General features: G+C 41.1%; 2 long non-coding RNA genes across 5 annotated transcripts in view; one reads left to right on the top strand and one right to left on the bottom strand.

The window, feature by feature from the left end:
- LOC103349284 (uncharacterized) overlaps positions 1-27,566 on the top strand; it is a 139,577-nt gene that overhangs the window by 25,223 nt on the left and 86,788 nt on the right. The gene's annotated exons all lie outside the window — the stretch shown is intronic.
- Positions 2,238-7,106, bottom strand: LOC138844070 (uncharacterized). Its single transcript, XR_011379466.1, has 3 exons — positions 6,961-7,106; positions 2,645-2,827; positions 2,238-2,552 (listed from the first exon to the last, which is right to left on the bottom strand). It is a non-coding gene; the product is annotated as an uncharacterized lncRNA (long non-coding RNA).

The following is a 27,566-nucleotide window of genomic DNA, read 5'->3' on the forward strand; positions in this document are numbered from 1 at the left end:
TTATATTTCAACTTAATTTTGTATTCTGTCTTCCTTGTCCCTTGATGTGGTTTCACAGTATCTGACATACTTTCCTAGGATCGTTGTATATTTTTCTTTCACTCCTTTTAGAGCACTACCACTCAAATATCATTTCCTGGTGTTTTCATGTCACACATTTCATAAGCTTTTCAATCTTCATTTTGAGCTCTTTTATCATTTCATTAGGAACTTCGAATCTTATGGCCAATGAAAATCTTTAATCTTTAATGAGAAGATATATATGACATGTGTACATCCCTTGTGAGTAGGAGCCATATCTCATTTTTGACATCTATAGAGCATACATTCTGGAAAGCTAACAAGAGACATCCTTTTCAATCAATTATATGCAAATACAAGCATTGTCAGATTGGGTGACCCTGTCCTAAGTTTCATAGGAGGGGACCAGGATAATACTCAGGCCTCTGACCACTCAGGCCTGTTACTTCCATCCACAGGATGCCTCAGAAAACTAAAGTATATAGGTGGAGCTGCAACTTCAGGGGCTGTGTCTGAATTCATGTGTAACATTCCTGGGTGTTTCAGTCTTCTCAAAAGTGAAATTGTGGATTCCAAAACTCATCGTGGTTCATAGGAAGATGTCCTATGCATGACTGGATGTTTAACAGAATCTTTGTTCTCTACACACTAGTGGTCAGAAGCAGCCTTTTCATTTTCATATACACCACCACACACTGAAAACTGAGAACTTGCCGTTTTAACTTTTCTCTTTCCTAATGCCATTATTCATAGGCTCTCCTCTAGTTTTTCCCACACACCAGTCAGGAGCCTGGTACTTCTGAAATTCAAATCATTTCATGTCCTCACATGAAATGTTCTACGGAAGTACAGTATGCTTTGTAGATTCCTAGAAACTTACTATGGTTTAAGGCAGGGGTAGAGTACATTTTTTTCTGCTAAGAACCATTTGGCTCTTCATAACATCATTTGCAGGCCATACAAGGTTCTCAATGGCAAAGTAGACTGCTATACTTACATCAAATTTTGAGAACCGCCCATGGTTGCCTTGGGGAGGCCAGAGCAAGTGATTTTGTGATCCTTGAATGGCGTAGCAGCCAGATGTTCCCCACCTGTGTTTTAAGAAGTCCCTTAAATTTTACCTGGCCTCTGTCTGTCTTCTCCCCAAATCTAACTCACACATACACTCTAAGATCAATCCACTTAATTACTTTTATTTTCACCAACATGCTGGATACTTAGATATCACCTGTATTTTGCTTTCTTGTACCTAATGCTTTCATTTCTTTCCATATGGAATATTCTTCTTAATCCTATACGCTCAGCAATTCAAGTTTTCCTCAGAATCTTATCTGTTACCTCTTCAGAGCTCTAGCATTCCATGCAGTTCTCACTTAATGCCCTAAAGATGTTCAATTACTTATTTATTTATGATGCAGAACAACTCTTTAAGGTTGCTGGAGGTATTGCTCAACCTGTGTCCACTCATCTGACAGGTCAGAATCTCATCACTGACAGTGGGTTGTTGGAATAAACTTGCATTTATTTGCAAAGAACAGGTCAAGGAGCCTGTTAGCTATGGCTTAATTCCAGGGTTCTCCCAAGGAGTTAACAGAAAAGATTATTGCAGATTGCTGTTGGGGCTGTGAGATGCACGTTTAGTTTGTGGCAAACTTCCTGGTGCTTGTAATCTTCCCTTGCTTGGTCAGCAATGCAATATTCATTAGGGAAATTTGATTGTGGCCAAGTGGGCTTCAGTCCATCTAGAGTGTTACAAGCAGGTGGTACTTAACATTATGCAGACCTGGAGTTTCCCTACCCAGACCTGGAATTCCCCTACTCCAAATTCCTCTGGACAGTTTTGGCCAGCAGGATGTTATCTATTGGAGAGGCAAGTAACTTCCTAAGTCAGGTGATTAGAACCTTATAGGACCAGCTGTACCACTCCCTGAATTCAGAGAATTCTTTTTGATAACTGGTTAATTGCAAAGGACAGTCATGGACACCTTTGGCTGCATGGGACACATGGGATGGTGTGTTTCGCCTCTACTCTGGGGAAACTCATGGAAGAGTTTCATTGTCATTTACAAGGAAAAATTTCCTTTTAACTCTATGTGCCTGTTGTCCAGTATAGGCTGGCGCAGAGGAGAGATGGAGATGCATATTGAACCATAGGAGATGGGTTTGCCAAAGACAGCTAACACTGGTTGTCTTGGAAGACAGAGGTCATGCAGGTGTGTTAGTGTGGGTTGTGAGCTGGGAAAGAATGCTGAGCTCCTTGGAACCCACCTAGGTCACTCAGAAATCCCAAGGACAATGATGGAGAGTGAGGAAAATAGAAGTGTGAAATAGGCAAAGGATGTGGACCTGGAATTTAGCAGAGACTTGGAAGAAGGTCTTCAGGTGGGGAACATATAAGGGAGAAATCAGAAGACATTAGTAGATTTGCTGGTCAATTACTGTAAGCCAGGTACAACCTAAAAGGCTTATACTTACCCTATTTATCTTCACAAGAAAGCAATGAAGTCGTTTCTGTTTTACTGACAGAAGGCCTGGAAGCACAAAAAGGTATTTAAAAGTTGGTCATAGTCACCCCTGCTATCCGTGTAAACCAGGAAACCAATCCATGCCATGTGGTACTCACCCAGAAAATTCATGGAGCCGGCAGGGACACAAGGAGCCCTGAGGAGTGTTTATGGCATATACTTGAGGAGTGAAAGGTTCCATCTTTACAGATCCTTGACTATTTTAACTTAGAGTCAAATTTGCAGATTTTGGAAGGAAATCAAAGGCATAGGAAGCTCATTACCGAGTTGCCAAAAACCTCCTGTGAATGAAAGCATACATTTCTTTCAAAGCTCCAGACCTTAATATGCTAATGGAGACAAGGAAAAGGAGGAGGAACTTTTGTTAAGGAGACTGACGAAGTTGGGTTATACTCATAGTCCCCATTCTTATCAGATTGGGAAATGCGCAATATGGGATCACAGGTGAGAGATGGAGAAAGTTGATTGGACAGTGCAAGGCTATTAGGTAAGAGGAGGGTCTACGAGGACATCTAAAGAGTGGCAGGGATTTTGGTGACCACGTTAGGATGGAAGTTTCTCTAGTGATCACTTACTGCGGAAAGAGCAGATGCCTCTTAGACAGATACCCGCAGTCCAGTGATGGTCCCCTTTCCAATCATGAGGGTAGCAGCGCTGAATGTATAGTGTGGCATGTTCGCCTTTCCCCCTTCCTGTTCCTTCTGCCTACTTCTCTCTAAGTACCCCCTGCTGTTTCCCAAATTATGCAGTTTTGTGTGTGCTTGGGCAGACAAGAGTCATAGCGAAATGCTTTCCAAGATTGCCTCTAAAACACCACTGAGGCATCTAGGCAGGCCTGGGAGATTGGATTCACAAGTGAACATTTGCTATAGTACTGCACATCTTAAGCATCTATAGGAAGTGAGATTAGACAATAAATGGTACTGAGAAGTTAAGAAATTTAGACAATTAACTGTCGAGAAGGTGGGGAAGTCTCTAACTCTTCAAGTTTACTGAATCTCAGCAGACTTCCTACTCCATCATTCTCATGAGTCCAGGTCAACAGAAAGCCATTCCTAATATTGTTTTAGTATTATGGCCTACTGGAAGCTGGAAAGTCTGAGTTTGGGATGCCAACATGGTGAGTTCTTACGAGGACCTCTTCCTATTTATGTCCTGACCTGTCCTCCTTTGTCTCCTCTTTTAAGAGGGCATTCATATAATGATATATTCCAATGCTAATTAAGTCCCTCAGAACCCACCTCCTGCTATCATCCCATTGAGGGGTATAGTTTCAACATATGAATTGTTTGTGGAGGGGAGAAAATGGTGAGCTGATATAAAATTGGATACTTTCCCCTCCAAACTGCTAAATTGTTTGCTATAAAGACCGACAAACTGGAGAGAATTTCTTCTTCTAGAGTTTTTTACTGTGGCCTGAGAAAAGGATAAGGTCAAATCTATTTTCTGAGCCCCTCAGTTGTTGAACTCTTAAAGCCATTGGGTTCTTTTTTTATTTTACTTATTTATTTACATTAGAGGTAGAGTTACAGACACAGAGAGAGAAAGACAGAGAGAAAAGTCTTCCACCCACTGGTTTACTCTCCAAATGGCTGCAAATGGTGAAACTACAACAATCCAAAGCCAGGAGCTTCTTCTGAGTTTTCCACGTGGGTCTTCTAATGCTTTCCCAGGCCACAAGCAGAGAGCTGGATTGGAAGAGGAGCAGCCGGGACTCGAACTGGTGCCTGGATGGAATGCTGGTGCTGCAGGCAGGTATTTAAGCTCCTGTGCCACAGTGCCAGCCCATAGCCTTCAGGTTCTTTTACTGTTCTGGAGTCCTCTCAAAATTTGAGCTAAAACCATGAATTTGCCATATCTGCATCTTCACATTGTCAAGTTATATTTTTATTAGACTAGTAGGGCATGGAGAAATCCATTTATAAATAGAAAAGCCAATGCCATTTCAGTCCTGGCAAAGAACACTGCCTGTTGAATTTCTGGCCCAGAAAATTTCTCTGTGTTTCTAAATAATTTATGTAATCTGAATTGGGTTCATCCTGCTTTTGCACCAAGAGTGCACTGTGGACTCCTAAGTATGCATAGGAATTGAGTCTAAAAGGGTTTCAGCATTTCTTCCAGCTTCCATAGCCCTCCCTGGAAGAGATGTGAGAAAGGTCCTTACTGTCCTCAGATTCCTGCTGCCCCACTGGCACCACTCTTTTGTGCTTCACCACATCCCATCACCATGGGAAAGAAGTGGTAATGGTCAAGCAGTTCTGGATCCCCAACTCCCAGGAGGATCCTGATTTCTCAGTGAGCGTCTGACCCTTCTCTTTTGGCATGGGGAAGTCTCTTGGGCAGCTCTCATTTCAGCCTTAAACTGTAGAGTCAAAGTGATGATGACAAGCTGGCTCAGCTGAACACAGTGTCTCACTGTGTAAGGCCTTTATCTAACTCCTCATTTCTATTATCGGCCATGTGTCAAGGAACTGATCAAAAAGTGTAGTGAAGGGCTCTAAGGATTGAGCTTAAGATGGATGGAAAGATGAAACAGAGTTAGCTCAGTCAGGACAGCCCTCTTCAATAATGTCCTTGGGTTGTTGTTTTCACCTTTGGCAAAGGATGTGTAGGGAGTTAAATCTGACCATTTACTTATTGAGATCCTTCCAGTAACCATGGAAAAGTAAAAGGCATCTCACTGTTTTGTGGTGTGGCAGGATGGATCCCTTTCTTTTCAACCCGTCAGTGAACAATTTTTTTTATTTTAATTTAATTTTATTTATTTGACAGATAGACAGTGAGAGAGAGAGACAGAGAAAGGTCTTCCTTCCATTGGTTCACTCCCCAAGTGGCTGCCACAGCAGGCACTGCCCCAATCTGAAGCCGGGAGCCAGGTGCTTCCTCCTGGTCTCCCACACGGATGCAGGGGCCCAAGCACTTGGGCCATCCTCCACTGCCTTCCCAGGCCATAGCAGAGAGCTGGACTGGAAGAGGAGCAACCAGGACTAGAACCTGGTGCCCATATGGGATGCTGGTGCCACAGGCAGAGGATTAACCAAGTCAGCCATGGCACCGGCCCCAATGTGAACAGATTTGTACAAATTAAAGTTTCACAATTAAAATCTGACAATTTTTGGTAAGATTAACACATTCTTCCAAAAATGCACATGTTGTAGGATCATAATTTTGGTCCATAACTTTAGCTGGAATCCCGGTTGCTTAAACTGTTACAGACACATTATCAAAAGACAACAAGTACCTATGTGAGCTTCTTACATAGATCTAGTACAGTTAATTATCAAATTCAAGCTGACCATGAACCAGTTCAGTTCTGCCCCACCCAAGCAAGGTAACTAAGGTCATGGGAAATCGCAAGCTGTAGCTAGCTAATAGATACCTGAAGCACTCACCAGGAATTGGTGCATTTAGAGGTATGCATTCTTGTAGATATACCAGTAATATTTAGAGCTGCTTTAAGGTCTTACTGACTGCATCCATTCTGGAGTGAGTCACCCACATTGACCGTGGAGCCAGTATTCCACAGGGACCCTGGCATGTTCACGGCACAGGGCTGTGATCTGGACACTTGTCACACTGCTCCAAGCAGACATCTAGCCATCAAGGCTTGAGCTGGCAGACAAAACAAAGGAGGATGGCAGTGTGCACTCCAGCATCCCAACTGATCAAACGGTCACATGTGGCTATAGTGACGGTGCATGTTCTGCTGGAACAGGAAGTTGAGCTGTGAAGTTAAGCCTCTGCTGGAAGACAGACACTGGAAACTGGGGGCCTGGTCTCAGTCTAAATGATCAGATCCCAAACCTGGTACTGTGCCCTGCCTATGGAAGCCAGATGTTGAAGCTCCAGGCAGGAAATGGGGTGCTTGTGCTCATTCGTCTTTCCTCTCTCTGTCCCGGGGGTAACATGGAGGAACAGTTAAGGAAGTATGGTGAATGCAGGACAGAAAGTGTTTAGGTCATCCACATGAAGTTTGGCTTCAGCAACACCCTGGGCACAAGAGCATCACCAGTACCTTTGAGAAACTCGGTCAAAGTCAGCATCTCTGGCAGTATGTCCTAGCTCTCAGAACACAATGTGGCCAGGCCCCGAGCACCAGGAGCTGGGCTGGTGGATGCCTGCGAGTAGTCACGCCTATGCCCTGTTCTGCCTGCTGAGAGGCAACCTGAACCAACCAAAATCCTGTATTTTCATGCCATGTACTGGCATGTCATGGCTTTTTAGAATTTCCAGTCTGTAGCTATATGGCTTTTAATTTAAAAAGACAGATTATTACAGTACTCAGATTGGCATTCCAAATGCCCACCCAGAGGCTATGATATTGAAAATGAAACAAAATGCTTAGAGTGACAGCCGTGGAAGTTTTGAAGCATCCTCAGCACAAGAGAGGAAGAGAGCACACAGTTGCACTCACCAAATGTCCACGTGTGTCACAGTCCTCTTTCTCATGATTCCCCTGTCTCCTGGCTCTTCACATTATGCTGTAGGAGTGTTTCCCAGCTTTTTATTCCAGATTCTTGCTCGCATGCGAGATAAGAATACAAACGAGTGACCTAAATACAATAATGAGGACAGAAATCATTTTAATTGAGTTTGCACATTCATGCATGAATGTGCCCACCCACAACAAGAAAAATACTCAGTAAAAGCCAGAGAGTAAGTGTGTGTGTGTGTGAGAGAGGGGGAGGGAGAGGGAGAGGGAGAGGGAGAGGGAGAGGGAGAGGGAGAGGGAGAGGGAGAGGGAGAGGGAGAGGGAGAGGGAGAGGGAGGGAGGAAAGGAAACTGCCTATGAGGAGAGAGCAGGAGAGAATAAAAATGTGCTCTTCTTGTCCAGTGGCCCCCTATATTGAGTGAATGTGTAATGGTGTATTTGAATATACAAATGAGGTGGAGTTAGGGGCAGTGTTTATTCTGCCTGTGGTCATCTGGAAAAATTTACTGGCATTTAAATTCGGAACTCAGTGAACAAGTGCATGGTGTCCTCTGCTTCCTGGTTATGGAGGAGACTAGGGTGCATCATGTGAAACTGGGTATGTTGGCTTGGCATGAAAAGGGGTGGAGTTATGTTGCAGGCCTAGGGCAGAGAGTGTAGAAAGTCTTCCAGGTTTTTATTCCTTATCTAACTCCCTGCCTATTCTGGTCCCCCTGTTGATTCTTTTAAGCTACTTATGTATTCTTGGCAACATTACCTTCCTTGTTTCAAAGAATGAGGTGCAACATATTTTGTCCTAGACACAGATTAATGAGATTTTGTTGGTTTTTGTTTGTTTCTTCTTGTAAGTAGAGATCAGATGTGGAGAAACATGTGATCCTGGGTAGTGAGATGGTAGGCCTCTCTCCCTCCCCTCAGCCTCACTGTCAGCTACCACGAGGCTCAGTTACTCTGAAGCAGCATTACTTCCTCACCACCAGCAAATTTGTTACCAGCAAGCCCCTTACTATTTTGCAGGAATGGCCAAACAGAAGAGCTGATGCAAAAGGTATAAATGAGGGAAGTTTTTCTGTGGAAAGACAGTGGTTTGTACTAAATATATTAGTTGGCTGACCTCCTCTGAGGTATCAAAAGGGGGATATAAGCATTGATGGGGATTGGTATTCACAGGCATATGTGGAAATTGTTTTCCACATGGGAGACCAGGAGAAGCACCTGGCTCCTGGCTTCGGATCAGCACAGCGTGCTGGCCGCAATGCACCGGCCGCAGCGGCCATTGGAGCGTGAACCAACGGAAAAAGGAAGACCTTTCTCTCTGTCTGTCTCTCTCACTGTCCACTCTGCCTGTCAAAAAAAAAAAAAAAGAAAAAAAAAAAGAAAAAAAGAAAGGAAAGGTCACCACAAAACACAGTAAACACTAGAGTAAGAGAAAGGTTTACTGTTGTGTGTGGGAACCACAGCAGGCTGGCTCTCCGTGTACAAGAGAAATGGCAGCCTGTACTAAGAGAACCGGTCGTATATAGCTTGTAGAGGGAAGGAAGTGGGAATAGCGAATCCTGTAGTGTTGGGGTGGAACTGACACTTGTGGTTAGGCCATTTGGTCACCACTTCTAGTAAAGCAGGCTTAGCTTGGAATGGAAGCTTATGATACAAGATGGCAGCAGAGCCAGAGCTGAAGATGGTGTCAGGGGTTTAGATGGCACCATAGATAAGATGGCTATATCTTGCTAACATTTCCCTCTTTTGTTTTTATAAAGTGAGTGTTGTATGAGATTACATCAGAAAGCTATGTCCTCACTTTAAAACCGTCTCTCCCTTCCTTTGTTTTGAAAAGGGAGATTCTGCCTTCTTACTGTGCCCAAAGTAAAGCTAGATGGAAATCACAATTTTTATGTTATTTACAGAAAAACATTAGTTATTTTCATAAGGTTTAAGGATAAAATTGTACATCCTGGAGAGTCTTTTAAAATAAAATTAGTTTCCAGTCTTGAAGAGAAGAGAGAAATGAGGGAACAAGACAGGCTTCTCAGGTCACTTACTGACAGTAACTATTAAATGAAAATTTAGGAAACAATTTTAATTGTTAAACAATAACTCATGAAAACATTTGTCAGAAGTTCTAATGCCTTTTTTTGAATTTGAAGGCAAGAGTACACATATTTGGAAACATTGTTTAAATATCTAGAACAATTATAACATGTTCAACCTGCAAACCCAAGTATAAACATGTCAATGACTTAAACCATTTTTTTTTAAACAAATGTAAAACATCTGATATTGAGACTTATTTAGGTCACATGAACAAAAATTTATTTTTTAAAATTTTAAAAAAAATTTTATTTATTTTATTTTATAGGCAGAGTTAGACAGTGAGAGAGACAGAGAGAAATGTCTTCCTTTTTCCATTGGTTCACCCCCCAAGTGGCTGCTATGGCTGGTGTGTTGTGGCCGGTGCACTGCACCGATCTGAAGCCAGGAGCCAGGTGCTTCCTCCTGGTCTTCCATGCAGGTGCAGGGCCCAAGGTCCTGGGCCATCCTCCACTGCACTGCTGGACCACAGCAGAGAGTTGGACTGGAAGAGGAGCAACCAGGATGGAATCCGGCGCCCCAACTGGGACTAGAACCCGGGGTGCTGGCCCTGCAGGGGAAGGATTAGCCTAGTGAGCCGTGGCGCCGGCCACAAAAATTTTCTTTGATTAACTTACAGTTTAAATTTATGAACATTAATTTTCTATAAATCAATTAAAACAGAGCTCTTAATTTTTTCATGTAGACATACAATATATACACATTACAACATAGCATATAATATAGAAGAATAAAGCAGTTTTAGTAGTAGTTTTTTTACTCTTTTTCATTAGCATTACTTGATTAGAAGTTTCTGTTCTTAGTAAACTCAATCAACCATGTTTTTTTTTAAGTTGGAACCTGTATTAAGTTATTGGCTTTATTTACAAAAACTGTCTCAAGCTATTGGATACAATGGAGGTCTGGGAAAAGATGTCCTTTGGAACCTAAGGGGACCCATTTAAGCACAGAACCAACAATGTTTTAACTTTCAGGAGCAGTAAATCCGATATAGAAAACTGTGGATGACAAAAGACTTTAAATAGCCATGTTTACAATTATAAACTTGTTAACCCAACAAGAAGCACCTGCTTGCTCCACGTGTTAATTCTGAAAGCACCTGTGGAATTTTATAAAAGATCTCTTTTAGGCCTCTGGGTCTTTCTCATTAAGATAACCATCATGTCTGATAGTAACACAACAAGATAATTTTGGACATTTATATTAAGAGTATTTTACATTATTAGAATTTAAAACTTAGCACCACTCTACTTCTTGGCAGCACCTTTAATTTAATCCTAATACTCTTATTAGTTGGTGTCTCTAAAGACAAAAGACATATCATTTGATATTTCTAGAGGCTCAACTGGAAATATCAAAATCCTATGAATTTGGAACTTTGATTTTTGAATGTCTGTTAAGGCTGTCAAGAAGGCTTAAAATATCTGGTTGAAATAAGATCCCATAACATCATGACATATTAGAGACAAGATTTGGTCACTTTACAAAGAATTCACCTAAATGCTTTAGAATAAGCATGTATTTTAACAGACCATAACTCTTAATAAAAAACTCAGAACTACCTAGCTAGAAATCTGACAGAGTCACCAGTTAAACAAAAACTATCAAAAGGTGATGCTGCAGTTTTTAAACAAATTTTAAGATGCTTTTAAATATTTACTAACATATGTGTATTGTAAAAACCTTATTGTTATAGTAGAGGATTATATTTTAATTTTATGTTAGAGAAAGTAGATTAATAGATTTTGTATCCAAATTATTTAGAACCTTTGGTGACTCCACACACCTTCTGTAACTTACTTAAAGATTTCTATCTTCTTTTTTTTTTTAATTTTTTATTTATTTATTTGACAGGTAGATTTACAGACAGTGAGAGAGAGAGAGACAGCAAGAAAGATCTTCCTTACGTTGGTTCACTCTCCAAATGGCTGCAGCAGCCAGAGCTGCACCGATCCGAAGCCAGGAGCCAGGTGCTTCTTCCTGGTCTCCCATGCAGGTGCAGGGGCCCAACCACTTGGGCCATCTTCTACTGCTATCCCAGTCCATCGCAGAGAGCTGGACTGGAAGAGGAGCAATCGGGACTAGAACCGGCATCCATATGGGATGCCTATGTGGCAGGCGGAGTATTAACTTAGTGCGCCATGCTGCCGGCCCCAGATTTCTGTCTTCTTTATTGCAGTCTAGAATAAACTACCCATCAGTATCAAGTAATTCTTACAAACCATGTTCGTTCTGATAAACCTGATTTCCTCAAGAGAGATCAGAAATCCATTCTGTGGGGACATGAATGCAGGATCTCAAATCCAGCCAATGAAGGAGGGATTAGAAGTGGTTTTTGGTTCTGTGTAGTGTGATGGACCATCAGCTCATGAGTGGACTTGGAAAACTCCTCCATGTGTGGCCTCAAAGTGTAGAGGCTACACGGATACGTGTGACAAAGATTTACAGTGCCAGGTCATGAATAAGTAATTAAAGTATTTGACACCTTTTAAGCAAGTGTTTAGCCACTGTGTAGTTCCTCATCTTACAGTGTGATGCTTAAGGTTAGAGACCTTAGCTTCAGATCCTAATTTTATCTGCTAGGAGGGAGGTAGCTTTGAGCAGGTCACTTTGCTTCTGTAAATGCTATGGAACTCATGAACTAGAATAAGGAAATGTGTGCGTTTCCTAGATTTCAAAGATGAAAAGAGAAAATGTTGGTTCTTACTCTTCTTTTCTGTTCACCTTTCTGGTTTTCTGGTCATGGGATTATCAGATGATCACTTCCACATAACATAGTTAAGTACTATAAAGGAGACATTTAGGGAATATTACATGAGCACATTGAGGATTACTTGACACATTCATTATATTAGCCCTCTGTAGGAGTTCCCTTTGAATGTCATATGAAGCAGAAGTATGTAAGAACTAACCAGAAGAGTAATGAAGCCAATATTTGAAGAACGAAGAACTTAAGTGGCCGGCGCTGTGGCTCACTTGGCTAATCCTCTGCCAGCACCCTGGGTTCTAGTCCCAGTTGGGGCACTGGATCCTGTCTCAGTTGCTCCTCTTCTAGTGCAGCTCTCTGCTGTGGCCTGGGAAGGCAGTGGAGGATGACCTAGGTCCTTGGCCCCCGTACCTGCATGGGAGACCAGGAGGAAGTATCTGGCTCCTGGCTTTGGATTGGCGCAGAATGCCTGCCATAGTGGCCATTTGAGGGGTGAACCAACAGAAAGGAAGACCTTTCTGTCTCTCTCTCTCACTGTCTAACTCTGCTGTCAAAAAAAAAAAAAAAAAGAACTTAAGTGAGTCAAGAATGTTGATGTAAAATGTGTGTGTGTGTGTGTGTGTTTGTGTGTGTAATGGTGAATATTTGGCATCTCTGGAAGTTCAGTGTGAGGCAAGGATGTTGAGATGTGGCTGTAGTCCCAGGCTGTCTGCCAGTTGAAGAGCTTGGTTTTTTTCAGCAGGCAGTAGCAAGACACCTATGGGATTTCCTCCCAGAAATGACATGTACACTTCATGCTTTTAAAAGTATTGATGGTCCTAATGTAAGAAAAGGACTTGAGGGATGCAGGAAACTGTCTTGGAAACTGTTTCAGAATTCCAGATAAGTAGGGTTGGTGATCAGAAAATACTAATGGAATAATGAAAAAATGAATGGAAGAAATATTTAAGAGGTTGATTGAGCAGGACACGGTAGTGGAACTGGGTATAAGGAGTGTGAAAACGAAAACTCCAGATCATGCCCAGATTTTAGTCAGAGTGACCCGTTGAACAGTATAGTACTGACCTCCAACTAGGGACTTAGCACGGGGGAACTCAGTCTCAGTAAGGAGATCATGTATGATTTTGGATTTACTGAATTTGAGATTCTCATTTGGGAAAAGACACAGGAGACCTCGAATAGCTAAAGCAATCTTGTACAACAAAAACAAAGCTGGAGGCATCACAATACCAGATTTCAGGACATACTACAGGGCAGTTGTAATCAAAACAGCATGGTACTGGTACAGAAACAGATGGATAGACCAATGGAACAAAATTGAAACACCAGAAATCAACCCAAACATCTACAGCCAACTCATATTTGATCAAGGATCCAAAACCAATCCCTGGAGTAAGGACAGTCTATTCAATAAATGGTGCTGGGAACATTGGATTTCCCGTGCAGAATCATGAAGCAAGACCCCTACCTTTCACCTTACACAAAAATTCACTAAACATGCATTAAAGACTTACATCTACAACCTGACACCATCAAATTACTAGAGAGCATTGGAAAAACCCTGCAAGATATAGGTACCGGCAATGACTTCTTGGAAAACACCCCTGAAGCACAGGCAGTCAAAGCCAAAATCAACTATTGGGATTGCATCAAATTGAGAAGTTTCTGTACTGCAAAAGAAACATTCAGGAGAGTGAAGAGACAACCGACAGAATGGGAAAAAATATTTGCAAACTATGCAACAGATAAAGGGTTAATAACCAGAATCTACAAAGAAATCAAGAAACTCCACAACATCAAAACAAACAACCCACTTAAGAGATGGGCCAAGGACCTCAATAGACATTTTTCAAAAGAGGAAATCCAAATGGCCAACAGGCACATGAAAAAATGTTCAAGATCACTAGCAATCAGGGAAATGCAAATCAAAACCACAATGAGGTTTCACCTCACCCCGGTTAGAATGGCTCACATACAGAAATCTACCAACAACAGATGCTGGCGAGGATGTGGGGAAAAAGGGACACTAACCCACTGTTGGTGGGAATGCAAATTGGTTAAGCCACTATGGAAGTCAGTCTGGAGATTCCTCAGAAACCTGAATATAACCCTACCATTCAACCCAGCCATCCCACTCCTTGGAATTTACCCAAAGGAAATGAAATTGGCAAGCAAACAAGCTGTCTGCACATTAATGTTTATTGCAGCTCAATTCACAATAGCTAAGACCTGGAACCAACCCAAATGCCCATCAACAGTAGACTGGATAAAGAAATTATGGGGCAAGTACTCTATACAATACTATACAGCAGTCAAAAACAACGAAACCCGGTCATTTGCAACAAGATGGAGGAATTTGGAAAACATCATGCTGAGTGAATTGAGCCAGTCCAAAAGGAACAAATATCATATGTTCTCCCTGATTGGCGACAACTAGCTGAGCACCAAGGGGGAAACTTGTTGAAATGAAATGGACACTATGAGAAACAGTGACTTGATCAGCTCTTGTCCAGACGGTTGATGTACAATGTAATACTTTATCCATTTTAGTATTTTTTTTTGTTCTAGTACCATTGGTTGAACTCTGTAATTAACACACAATTATTCTTAGGTGTTTAAATTTTAACTAAAAAGTGATCCCTGTTAGGAATTTGGAAAACATTATGCTGAGTGTAATAAGCCAATCCCAAAGGGACAAATGCCACTTGTTCTCCTTGATAGGTGACAACTAACTGAGCACCAAAAAGGAAACCTGTTAAAGTGAAATGAACACTATGAGAAATGGTGACTTGATCAGCCCTCACCCTGACTGTTGATGAGCAGCTTAATATGTTATCCCTCTTAGTATTTTTTTTGTTTGTTCTACTTAATACGTTTGGTATTCTTCTTAAGTGCTGAAACTTAACTGAAAAGTGATCGCTGTTAAATGTAAGAGTAGGAATAAAAGAGGGAAGAGATGTGCAATTCGGGACATGCTCAAGCTGACTTACCTCAAATGGTAGAGTTAGAAACATACCAGGGGATTCCAATTCAATCCCATCAAGGTGGCATGTACCAATGCCATCTCACTAGTCCCAGTGATCAATTTCTGTTCACAATTGATCATAATGATAGGACTAAGAACCAAAGGGATCACATAAACAAAAATAGTGTCTGCAAATACTAGCTGATAGAATAAAAAAGGGAGAGAATGATCCAACATGGGAAGTGAGATACACAGCAGACCCATAGAATGGCAGATGTCCTAAACAGCACTCTGGCCTCAGAATTAGCCCTTAAGGCATGCAGATCCAGCTGAAAAGCCCATGAGAGTATTTCAGGCATGGAAAGCCAAAACACTCTGGGGAAAAAAAAACCTAAATGAAAGATCTCCATGAGTGAGATCCCAGTGGAAAGAATGGGTCATCAAAGAAGGAGGTACCTTTCTCTGAAGGGAGGAGAGAACTTCCACTTTGACCATGGCCTTGTCTAAATATGATCAGAGTCGGTGAACTCAGGGGGCTTCCATAGCCTTGGCAGCTCATGACAAGAGCCTAGGGTGATTACTGATGCCATAAACAAGAGTGTCAATTTGTTAAGTCAACAACAGGAGTCACTGTGCACTTACTCCTCATGTAGGATCTTTGTCCCTAGTTTGCTGTACATTGAGATTTAATGCTATAACTAGTACTCAAACAGTATTTTTCACTTTATGTTTCTGTGTGGGAGCAAACTGTTGAAATCTTTACTTAATGTATGCTAAACTGATCTTCTATATATAAAGAGAATTAAAAATGAATCATGATGTGAATGGAAGGGGAGAGGGAGTGGGAAAGGGGAGGGTTGTGGGTGGGAGGGACGTTATGGGGGGGAAGCCATTGTAATCCATAAGCTGTACTTTGGAAATTTATATTCATTAAATAAAAGTTAAAAAAAAAGAAATAGAGGACCCATGCAGGACAGAGGTGTTTTTCCAGTTGCTCCCTGAGGACCCCTGAGTGCCTAGAACCATGCCTGGTATAGAAGAAACACTCAATAGTGGTTGGATGAATTCAGTTTCAGTTTATGAGTATTTAGAAAACATTTTTTAAAAATGTCAGTTCACAATCTAAAGGAAAAGTCAGTCACTTAAACTCTGGAAACTGCAAAGAATGAAAGTGAGGTGCGGGGTGGGGGTTGGAGTGTCGGGGGTCGGAGTTAGCGGAAGGGATGGGGCTAAAGGGGACAGTTCCAAGACATCTCATGTGACTTCTCATCTCAATTCAGTGCCTAGCGACACTGCTAAGCAGCAGGGAAACACAGATACAGATATAGCAACTCTTGTCTTCAAGACAACTATCCACCAGCCTCTGCTTAGTTCTGTGTCCGGTCCCCAGTCTAAATGTCTCCGTGCCCTGAGGTGGAATCTTTGGGCAGTGGCCAGGTCAGGAGGGCTCCCTTCTCATGAATTGGATTCTATCTTATATAAGAGGCCTGAGGGAGCCTGTTCACCCCACCAACCTGTGAAAACATAGGAATGGGCCCTCACCAAACACTGACCCTACCAACGCACTCTGATCCTGGGCTTCCTAGCCTCCAGAACCGTGAGCGACACATTTCTGCTATTAACAAATGGCCAAGTGCCAGGTGTTTTGTTATGGGAGCCCAAGCAAACCAAGCTAGTCCTCATGGGCTAAACACATCAGCAAATTCATTTTGTCAGTAAAAAAGGAAGGTTTCTAACATGGCTTCTATCTGGGCTCCAGTGAGATCACTTCTTACTCTCCCTAACACAAACTTGTTCATATGGTGTCCAGTCATCCTCCTTGTTTTGATCTGGTCTGCTTTCTCATAGTCACTGTAATGTAGAAGTAATGGAAGTGTCCAAAATCCATGAGGACAATTCATGGGAGAAGGGCGGGAGAGGCTGTTCTCCTGCCTCTACACATCCCTCTGAGACAGCCTTCTCTGAGCCTTAGGACTGTCAGGGCCTCGGCTGCTGCATTACCACATGGAACATGCACTGGTACGCTCACCACCTCCTCATTCAAGCATCTGTTCCAGCCACCGCTGAGTACCTGGCCTTCTGCAGCCAGAGATAAGAACCCTGGCCTTTTCTTCTCAGTATAATGATGAATCCCTTAAAGCAGACTCAGGCTGATTCTTATCCATAAGCTTCACAGTACCTGGGAGTTTTCCCAGTAAAATTCCCAGCTGTGTCTCTTCTGAGTGCAGAGGAACAAAATCCAAGCATCTCATGGGTCTCAGTGCAGCTGGTCCAAGCCACCTGCAGCTGGGCTTCTTGTCAACTTGCCTAGGGCCCAGGCTCCCGACACCACCCACCGCCTGTGCAGCGGTGCCAGCAACTCCTTGCATGGTGCATGGAGCAGGCCTGAGCTCTGGGCTGCCGTTCCTGATCGCTAATCCTCCTACACTTATTGTTTGCTTCCTCCACACCCAACATGTGTATGAAAGCCTGTTCCCAGGATTGTTTTTCTGCCTGAGCTTCCAAAACATGCTTTGGCCTTTACCCTAAGTTCTTTTAAATATCAGTCTTTCTTTCCTATTCTTTGTCTCTTCAAACTTTTCAGAAATCTTTTATTTGGCTGTTAAAATCATCAGCTAGCCACCCACCTACAGTCAGTGTGTGCTTGTGTATTATTCTGGTTTTTGTTTGTTTTGAGAGTTCCTTTTATTGCCTTCCTCTACCTTTTCTTGCTTTTGGCACTGGCTTTGTGTTTTAAAATAGATTTCTCTTAGACAAAGCTTAATGAGAAGTCTACAAAATGCCCAAGCCACAATTCCTCTGGAGAACAGGTAATAGGGGATTCCAGGAGGAAGACGTGGCAGAACCTGCTGAAAGTCTAGTGGTATAGACAAACAAATAATGATGGCATGATTTAGAAAATACTGTAGCATATGAGGGTACCACAAACTATCCATGGGAAATAGAATCAAATGATGTTTATTTTTAGCCAAAAAAATGTGAAGCCCATACATAAGATGTCTTCAAAAAGTTCACAAAAATTGTTTATTATGATCATAACATACATGGATTTCAAACATTTTTGCACCAAAATAAACATATTTTATTTATGTATATTTATTGAAAGAGTGAGAGAGAGACAGAGACATGCGGAAAAAAAGATCTTTCATCTGCTTATTCACTCCCCCAATACCCAAAACAGCCAGGACTGTGCCAGGCTGAAGCCAGGAGGCAGGAACGACATCAGGGTCTCCCACGTAGATAGCAGAAACCCAAGTAATTGTATCAGGTGCATCAGTAGAAAGCTGGATAGGAAGTGGAGGCAGGATTTCATCCCAAGCACTCAGATATTGGATGCAGGCATTCCAAGCAGCAGCTGAACCCACTCACCACAATGTTCACTCCATATTTATATTTTAATTCCACCTTCCATGAACATTTTGAAGTATCTGCATACAAGAATACACAAGTGCTGGTGGTACAGCAAGGGGAGGTCCTGGCTGTCCTGGGGGAATTACAACAGCTTCAAGAAGGAGCTCTCTGGGCATAGAAACTGTCAGGCTGGGTACAAGAGGCAGAAAGAACTGAAATTGAAAAAATTGGATCAGGTGAGCAATATGGGCCAAGCTAGGCTGTGATGGGTCATAGTCCATGACAACAAATTTGTAATTTATGCCAGAGCTGATGATTCCTAAACTTTTAGAGTACAAAGATAATTTTTTAGAGTTTAAAAAAAAAAAGCTCATGGAACTCTTACATAAAAATGGTATACTTTAAAATCCTATGATTAACTCATGTGGGATCTGTCCTTAGTGTGTTGTCCAGTGTGCTATAACTAGTACTGAAACAGTATTTTACACTTTGTGTTTCTGTGTGGGTGCAAACTGATGAAGTCTTTACTTAATATACACTGAATTGATCTTCTGTATATAAAGATAATTGAAAATGAATCTTGATGTGAATGGAATGGGAGAGGGAGCAGGAGATGGGAGGGGTGTGAGTGGGAGGGAAATTATACGGGGGGGGAGCCATTGTAATCCATTAACTGTACTTTGAAAATTTATATTTACTAAATAAAAAATTAAAAAATTTTTTCAAGTAGAGAGATGATCCCACATATAGGATACTGATGTATAGTGTAAGACAGAATTAAATCAAGGAAAAATGAAAATCACCTATTAGATGCTTCTTCCTTCCACTGTGTCTGCTTCTTATTTTACTTTCCTCGGTGGAGATTACAGTTTTCATAAGACTATGCAAAAATTTGTCCAAAGTAATATTTAATTTAACTGAAAAGTGATCCCTGTTAAATGTAAGAGTGGGAATAATACAGGGAGGAGATGTACAGTTTGGCACATGCTCACCCAGTTAAGAAATGGGCAAAGTACCTGGATAGTGGTTTTTCAGAGGATGAAATACACATTAAGAATTGGTCAGGATCACTAGCTATCAGGGAAATGCAAATACAACAACAATGAGGTTCCACCACACCACTGATAGAATGGATCTGATAAAAAAAAATTTTAAAAGCAATAAAGACTTGCAAGGATGCAGAGAAATGTACCCTAATCCACTGTTTGTGGGACTGTAAACTAGTATTATGGAAGACAGTACAGAGATTCCTCAGAGATCTGAAAATACTTCTACAATCTTACTCAGCTATCTCACTGTGAGGAATTTACCAAAGAAAATCAGCATATGAAAGAGTTAGTTGTCCCTCCGTATTTATTGCAACTCAGTTCATATTAGATAAGACATGGACTCACCCCAGTTGTCCATAAATTGATGACTGGATAGAGAAGTGAGGTATATATAGGCTATGGAACACTACCCAGTCATAAAAAATGAAATCCTGTGTTTTGGAACAAAATGGTTGCAACTGGAAAACATTTTATGTAGTGAAATAACCCAGTCTCAAAAAGACAAATATATGTTTCCTCTGACATGTGCCAGTTAATGTAGAATACAAAAAAGGTATAGGAGTGATGTGGACATTTTGTGTTATGACTGTCATTTTTAACTCATTTATACTCCTGTGGAACTGTGGTCTTCCTTCTTTCTACTTCTTGAATGTTATCATTAATGCCAGTTAAGCCAGTGGATATTGAGTGGACTAAAATTAGGTCATTGCAAAAACTGGTGAGTAGAGAGGAGAAAGGGAGGGGAGCTTTTTGGGGTCGGGGAGTGTAGAACTGAGGCTTGAAGTGGATTGTTTTCTTGGTAATTTACCTATGGAATGAATGAAATGTGTTGTCTTCATATTAATAAAAAATTAAAAAGTAAGTATCTTGGAAAGTTTTTTCTAGTGGCCAAGAAGTAAATGTTTAAATTCTCAGTATTCATATGTTGTTTAAAGTTTTGTTTTTTATTGATTTCCAGTTTATTACATCATCAGAAAACATATTTGGTCTAATTTCTAGTGTTTAAAATGTGTTGAAATATTTTTTGTGACTTACCATGTGCTCTATCCTCGAAAAGATTCTGTGAGGTGTTGTGAAGGTGTGTATTCTGCAGCTGTTTGAAGAAAATTCTGTGGATGTGTGTTAGATCTCAGTGATCCAGGGTACAAGTTAGCACTGCTGTTTCTTTCTTTATTTTCCACAAGATAATCTGTCCATTTCTAAAACTGGGTCTTTAACATCCATATTATTGGAGTCTATCTGCTTATGTGTGTTTACATATTCTACAATTATGTGATTTACATAATTCCGTACCACAATACAAAGTACATTAATATTTATAATAGTCATTTCTTCTTGCTGGTTTGAACATCTTGATCACTGTTTCAGAAAAAAAGCTTGTCACTGATTATGCTTTTTTTTTAACTTTTATTTAATGAATATAAATTTCCAAAGTACGATTTATGGATTACAATGGCTTCCCCCACATACCGTCCCTCCCACCCACTACTCTCCCCTTTCCCACTCCCTCTCCCCTTCCATTCACATCAAGATTCATTTTCGATTATCTTAATATACAGAAGATCAGCTTAGTATACATTAAGTAAGGATTTCAACAGTTTGCTCCCATACAGAAACATAAAGTGAAAAATAATAGATGATTTTTTTTAAATGATGATGAAATCAGATCAGACCTATTGTCATGTTTAATCCCAGTGAGAGTCAAGTTGGGAGTTGATAATTTCTTTTTTTTTTTTTTTTACAGAGGATCAGTTTAGTATACATTAAGTAAAGATTTCAACCGTTTGCACCCCCATAGAAACACAAAGTGAAATATATTGTTTGAATACTCGTTATAGCATTAAATCTCAATACACAGCACATTAAGGACAGAGATCCTACATGAGGAGTAAGTGCACAGTGACTCCTGTTGTTGACTTTACCAATTGACACTCCTGTCTATGGCATCAGTAGTCTCCCTATGCTCCAGTCATGAGTTTCCAAGGCTATGGAAGCCCTCTGAGTTCTCCGACTCTTATCTTGTTTAGACAAGGTCATAGTCAAAGTGGAGGTTCTCTCCTCCCTTCAGAGAAAGATACCTCCTTCTTTGATGACCTGTTCTTTCCACTGGGATCTCACTTGCAGAGATCTTTTGCCAAAGTGTCTTGGATTTCCATGCCTGAAATACTCTCATGAGCTTTTCAGCCAGCTCCGAATGCCTTTAGGGCTGATTCTGAGGCCAGAGTGCTATTTAGGACATCTGCCATTCTATGAGTCTGCTGAGTATCTCACTTCCCATCTTGGATCACTCTCCCCTTTATTTACTCCATCGGTTAGTGTTAGCAGGTACTAGACTTGTTTATGTGCTCCCTTTGACTCTTAGTCCTTTCATTATGATCAATTGTGAACTGAAATTGATCACCTGGAACAGTGAGATGGCATTGGTACATGCCACCTTGATGGGATTGAATTGGAATCCCCTGGTATGTTTCTAACTCTACCATTTGGGGCAGGTCAGCTTGAGCATGTCCCAAATTATACATCTCTTCCCTCTCTTATTCCCACTCTTATGTTTAACAGGGATCACATTTCAGTTAATTTTCAACACTTAAGAATAACTGTGTATTAATTACAGAATTAAACCAGTCATATTAAGTAGAACAGACAAAAAAACTACTAAGAGGGATAATGTATTAAGTTGTTCATTAACAGTCAGGGCTATGCTGATCAAGTCACCGTTTCCCATAGTGTCCATTTCACTTCAGGAGGTTTCCTTTTTGGTGTTCAGTCAGTTGTCACCGATCAGGGAGAACATATGGTATTTGTCCCTTTGGGACTGGCTTATTTCACTCAGCATGATGTGTTCCAGATTCCTCCATCTTGTTGCAAATGACTGGATTTCGTTGTTTCTTACTGCGGTATAGTATTCTAAAGAGTACATATCCCTTAATTTCTTTATCCAGTCTACCGTTGATGGGCATTTAGGTTGGTTCCAGGTCTTAGCTATTGTGAATTGAGCTGCAATAAACATTAGGCTGCAGACCGCTTTTTTGTTTGCCACTTTAAATTCCTTTGGGTAAATTCCAAGGAGTGGGATGGCTGGGTCGAACGGTAGGGTTATGTTCAGGATTCTGAGGAATCTCCAGACTGACTTCCACAGTGGCTTGACCAGTTTGCATTCCCACCAACAGTGGGTTAGTGTCCCTTTTTCCCCACATCCTCGCCAGCATCTGTTGTTGTTAGATTTCTGTATGTGAGCCATTCTAACCGGGGTGAAGTGAAACCTCATTGTGGTTTTGATTTGCATTTCCCTGATTGCTAATGACCTTGAACATTTTTTCATGTGCCTGTTGGCCATTTGGATTTCCTCTTTTGAAAAATGTCTATTGAGGTCCTTGGCCCATCTCTTAATTGGGTTGTTTGTTTTGTTGTTGTGGAGTTTCTTGATCTCTTTGTAGATTCTGGTTATTAACCCTTTATCTGTTGCATAGTTTGCAAATATTTTTTCCCATTCTGTCGGTTGTCTCTTCACTCTCCTGACTGTTTCTTTTGCAGTACAGAAACTTCTCAATTTGATGCAATCCCAATAGTTGATTTTGGCTTTGACTGCCCGTGCCTCCCGGGTCTTTTCCAGAAATTCTTTGCCTGTGCCAATATCTTGAAGGTTTTCTCCAATGTTCTCTAATAACTTAATGGTGTCAGGACGTAGATTTAGGTCTTTCATCCACGTTGAGTGGATTTTTGTGTAAGGTGTAAGGTAGGGGTCTTGCTTCATGCTTCTGCACGTGGAAATCCAATTTTCCCAGCACCATTTATTGAATAGACTGTCCTTGCTCCAGGAATTGGTTTTGGATCCTTGATCAAATATGAGTTGGCTGTAGATGTTTGGGTTGATTTCTGGTGTTTCAATTTTGTTCCATTGGTCTATCCATCTGTTTCTGTACCAGTACCATGCTGTTTTGATTACAACTGCCCTGTAGTATGTCCTGAAATCTGGTATTGTGATGCCTCCGGCTTTGTTTTTGTTGTACAAGATTGCTTTAGCTATTCGAGGTCTCTTGTGCCTCCATATGAATTTCAGCATCATTTTTTCTAGATCTGAGAAGAATGTCTTTGGTATCTTGATTGGGATTGCATTGAATCTGTAAATTGCTTTTGGGAGGTTGGACATTTTGATGATATTGATTCTTCCAATCCTTGAGCATGGAAGATTTTTCCATTTCTTGGTATCCTCTTCTATTTCTTTCTTTAAGATTTTGTAATTCTCATCGTAGAGATCTTGAACGTCCTTGGTTAAGTTTATTCCAAGGTATTTGATTGTTTTTGTAGCTATTGTGAATGGGATTGATCTTACAAGTTCTTCCTCAGCCATGGCATTGTCTGTGTATACAAAGGCTGTTGATTTTTGTGCATTGATTTTATACCCTGCCACTTTGCCAAACTCCTCTATGAGTTCCAATAGTCTCTTAGTAGAGTTCTTTGGATCCTCTAAGTACAGAATCATATCGTCTGGGAAGAGGGATAGTTTGACTTCTTCCTTCTCAATCTGTATTCTTTTGATTTCTTTTTCTTGTCTGATGTCTCCGGCTAAAACTTCCAGAACTATGTTAAATAGAAGTGGTGAGAGTGGGCATCCCTGCCTGGTGCCAGATTTCAGTGGAAATGCTTCCAACTTTTCCCCATTCAATAGGATGCTGGCTGTGGGTTTTTTATAAATTGCTTTGATTATATTGAGGAATGTTCCTTCCATACCCAATTTGCTTAGAGTTTTCATCATGAAAGGGTGTTGAATTTTATCAAATGCTTTCTCTGCATCAATTGAGATAATCATATGGTTTTTCTTTTGCAGTCTGTTAATGTGGTGAATCACATTGATTGATTTGCGAATGTTGAACCATCCCTGCATACCAGGGATAAATCCCACTTGGTCTGGGTGGATGATATTCCTGATGTGTTGTTGTATTCTATTGGCCAGAATTTTATTGAGGATTTTTGCATCTATGTTCATCAGGGATATTGGTCTGTAATTCTCTTTCAGTGCTGCATCTTTGTCTGGCTTAGGGATTAAGGTGATGCTGGCTTCATAGAAAGAATTTGGGAGGATTCCCTCTTTTTCGATTGTTCTGAATAGTTTGAGAAGAAATGGGATTAGTTCTTCTTTAAATGTCTGGTAGAATTCAGCAGTGAATCCATCTGGTCCTGGGCTTTCCTTTGTTGGGAGGGCCTTAATTACTGTTTCAATTTCTGTTTCAGTTATGGGTCTATTTAGGTTTTCAATGTCTTCATGGTTCAATTTTGGTAGATTGCATGTGTCCAGGAATCTATCCATTTCTGATAGGTTTTCCTGTTTGCTGGCATACAGGTCCTTGTAGTAATTTCTGGTGATTCTTTTTATTTCTGTGGTGTCTGTTGTTACGTTTCCTTTTTCATCTCTGATTTTATTGATTTGGGTCTTTTCTCTTCTTTTTTTAGTTAGTTGGGCCAATGGGGTGTCAATTTTGTTTATTTTTTCAAAAAACCAGCTCCTCGTTTGGCTGATTTTTTGTAATGTTTTTTTTTGATTCAATCCTGTTGATTTCTTCTTGATTTTAATTATTTCTCTTCTGCTACTAGATTTGGGTTTGGTTTGCTGCAATTTTTTTCTAGGTCCTTGAGATGCGCTGAAAGCTCATTTATTGGGTACCTTTCCAATTTCTTGATATAGGCACCTATTGCTTTAAATTTGCCTCTCAATACTGCTTTTGCTGTATCCCATAAGTTTTGATATGTTGTGGTGTTGTCTTCATTTACTTCCAGAAAGTTTTTGATTTCTCTTTTGATTTCTTGAATGACCCAGTGTTCATTCAGGAGCATGTTGTTCAGTCTCCATGTGTTTGCATACTTTCTGGGGTTTCCTGAGTTGCTAATTTCCAGCTTCATTCCGCTGTGGTCTGAGAAGCTGCATGGTATGATTCTAATTCTTTTAAATTTGCTGAGACTTGCTTTATGGCCTAGTATGTGATCAATCCTAGAGAAGGTTCCATGCACTGCTGAGAAGAATGTGAAGTCTGTAGATGTAGGGTTGAAAGTTCTGTAGATATCTGTTAGATCCATTTGGGCAATAGTGTCAATGAAATCTGCTGTTTCCTTGTTGATCTTCTGTCCAGATGATCTGTCTATTTCTTTTTTTTTAACTTTTATTTAATGAATATAAATTTCCAAAGTACGACTTATGGATTACAATGGCTTCCCCCGCATACCGTCCTTCCCACCCACAACTCTCCCCTTTCCCACTCCCTCTCCCCTTCCATTCACATCAAGATTCATTTTCGAGCCGGCGCCGTGGCTCAATAGGCTAATCCTCCACCTTGCGGCGCCGGCACACCGGGTTCTAGTCCCGGTTGGGGCGCCGGATTCTGTCCCGGTTGCCCCTCTTCCAGGCCAGCTCTCTGCTATGGCCAGGGAGTGCAGTGGAGGATGGCCCAGGTGCTTGGGCCCTGCACCCCATGGGAGACCAGGAAAAAGCACCTGGCTCCTGGCTCCTGCCAGGATCAGCGCGGTGCGCCGGCTGCAGCGGCGGCCATTGGAGGGTGAACCAGCGGCAAAGGAAGACCTTTCTCTCTCTGTCTCTCTCTCTCACTGTCCACTCTGCCTGTCAAAAAAAAAAAAAAAAAAAAAAGATTCATTTTCGATTATCTTAATATACAGAAGATCAGCTTAGTATACATTAAGTATGGATTTCAACAGTTTGCTCCCACACAGAAACATAAAGTGAAAAATAATAGATGATTTTTTTTAAATGATGATGAAATCAGATCAGACCTATTGTCATGTTTAATCCCAGTGAGAGTCAAGTTGGGAATTGATAATTTCTTTTTTTTTTTTTTACAAAAGATCAGTTTAGTATGCATTAAGTAAGGATTTCAACAGTTTGCACCCCCATAGAAACACAAAGTGAAATATATTGTTTGAGTACTCGTTATAGCATTAAATCTCAATGTACAGCACATTAAGGATAGAGATCCTACATGAGGAGTAAGTGCACAGTGACTCCTGTTGTTGACTTTACCAATTGACACTCCTGTCTGTGGCATCAGTAATCTCCCTATGCTCCAGTCATGAGTTTCCAAGGCTATGGAAGCCCTCTGAGTTCTCCGACTCTTATCTTGTTTAGACAAGGTCATAGTCAAAGTGGAGGTTCTCTCCTCCCTTCAGAGAAAGGTACCTCCTTCTTTGAAGACCTGTTCTTTCCACTGGGATCTCACTCGCAGAGATCTTTTGCCAGAGTGTCTTGGATTTCCATGCCTGAAATACTCTCATGAGCTTTTCAGCCAGCTCCGAATGCCTTTAGGGCTGATTCTGAGGCCAGAGTGCTATTTAGGACATCTGCCATTCTATGAGTCTGCTGAGTATCTCACTTCCCATCTTGGATCACTCTCCCCTTTATTTACTCCATCGGTTAGCGTTAGCAGGTACTAGACTTGTCTATGTGCTCCCTTTGACTCCTAGTCCCTCCACCATGACCAACTGTGAACAGAAATTGATCACCTGGAACAGTGAGATGGCATTGGTACATGCCACCTCGATGGGATTGAATTGGAATCCCCTGGTATGCTTCCAACTCCACCACTTGGGGCAAGTCAGCCTGAGCATCTCCCAAATTATACATCTCTTCCCTCTCCCATTCCCACTCCCATGTTCAACAGGGATCACATTTCAGTTAATTTTCAACACTTAAGAATAACTGTGCATCAATTACAGAACTAAACCAGTCATATTAAGTAGAACAGATAAAAAAAACTACTAAGAGGGATAATGTATTAAGTTGTTCATTAACAGTCAGGGCTATGCTGATCAAGCCACCGTTTCCCATAGTGTCCACCTCACTCCAACAGGTTTCCCTCTTGGTGTTCAGTCAGTTGTCACCGATCAGGGAGAACATATGGTATTTGTCCCTTTGGGACTGGCTTATTTCACTCAGCATGATGTGTTCCAGATTCCTCCATTTTGTTGCAAATGACTGGATTTCGTTGTTTCTTACTGCGGTATAGTATTCTAAAGAGTACATATCCCTTAATTTCTTTATCCAGTCTACCGTTGATGGGCATTTAGGTTGGTTCCAGGTCTTAGCTATTGTGAATTGAGCTGCAATAAACATTAGGCTGCAGACTGCTTTTTTGTTTGCCACTTTAAATTCCTTTGGGTAAATTCCAAGGAGTGGGATGGCTGGGTCGAACGGTAGGGTTATGTTCAGGATTCTGAGGAATCTCCAGACTGACTTCCACAGTGGCTTGACCAGTTTGCATTCCCACCAACAGTGGGTTAGTGTCCCTTTTTCCCCACATCCTCGCCAGCATCTGTTGTTGTTAGATTTCTGTATGTGAGCCATTCTAACCGGGGTGAAGTGAAACCTCATTGTGGTTTTGATTTGCATTTCCCTGATTGCTAATGACCTTGAACATTTTTTCAT

This window comes from Oryctolagus cuniculus, chromosome 10 (genome assembly GCF_964237555.1).
Source record: "Oryctolagus cuniculus chromosome 10, mOryCun1.1, whole genome shotgun sequence".
Taxonomy (NCBI): domain Eukaryota; kingdom Metazoa; phylum Chordata; class Mammalia; order Lagomorpha; family Leporidae; genus Oryctolagus; species Oryctolagus cuniculus.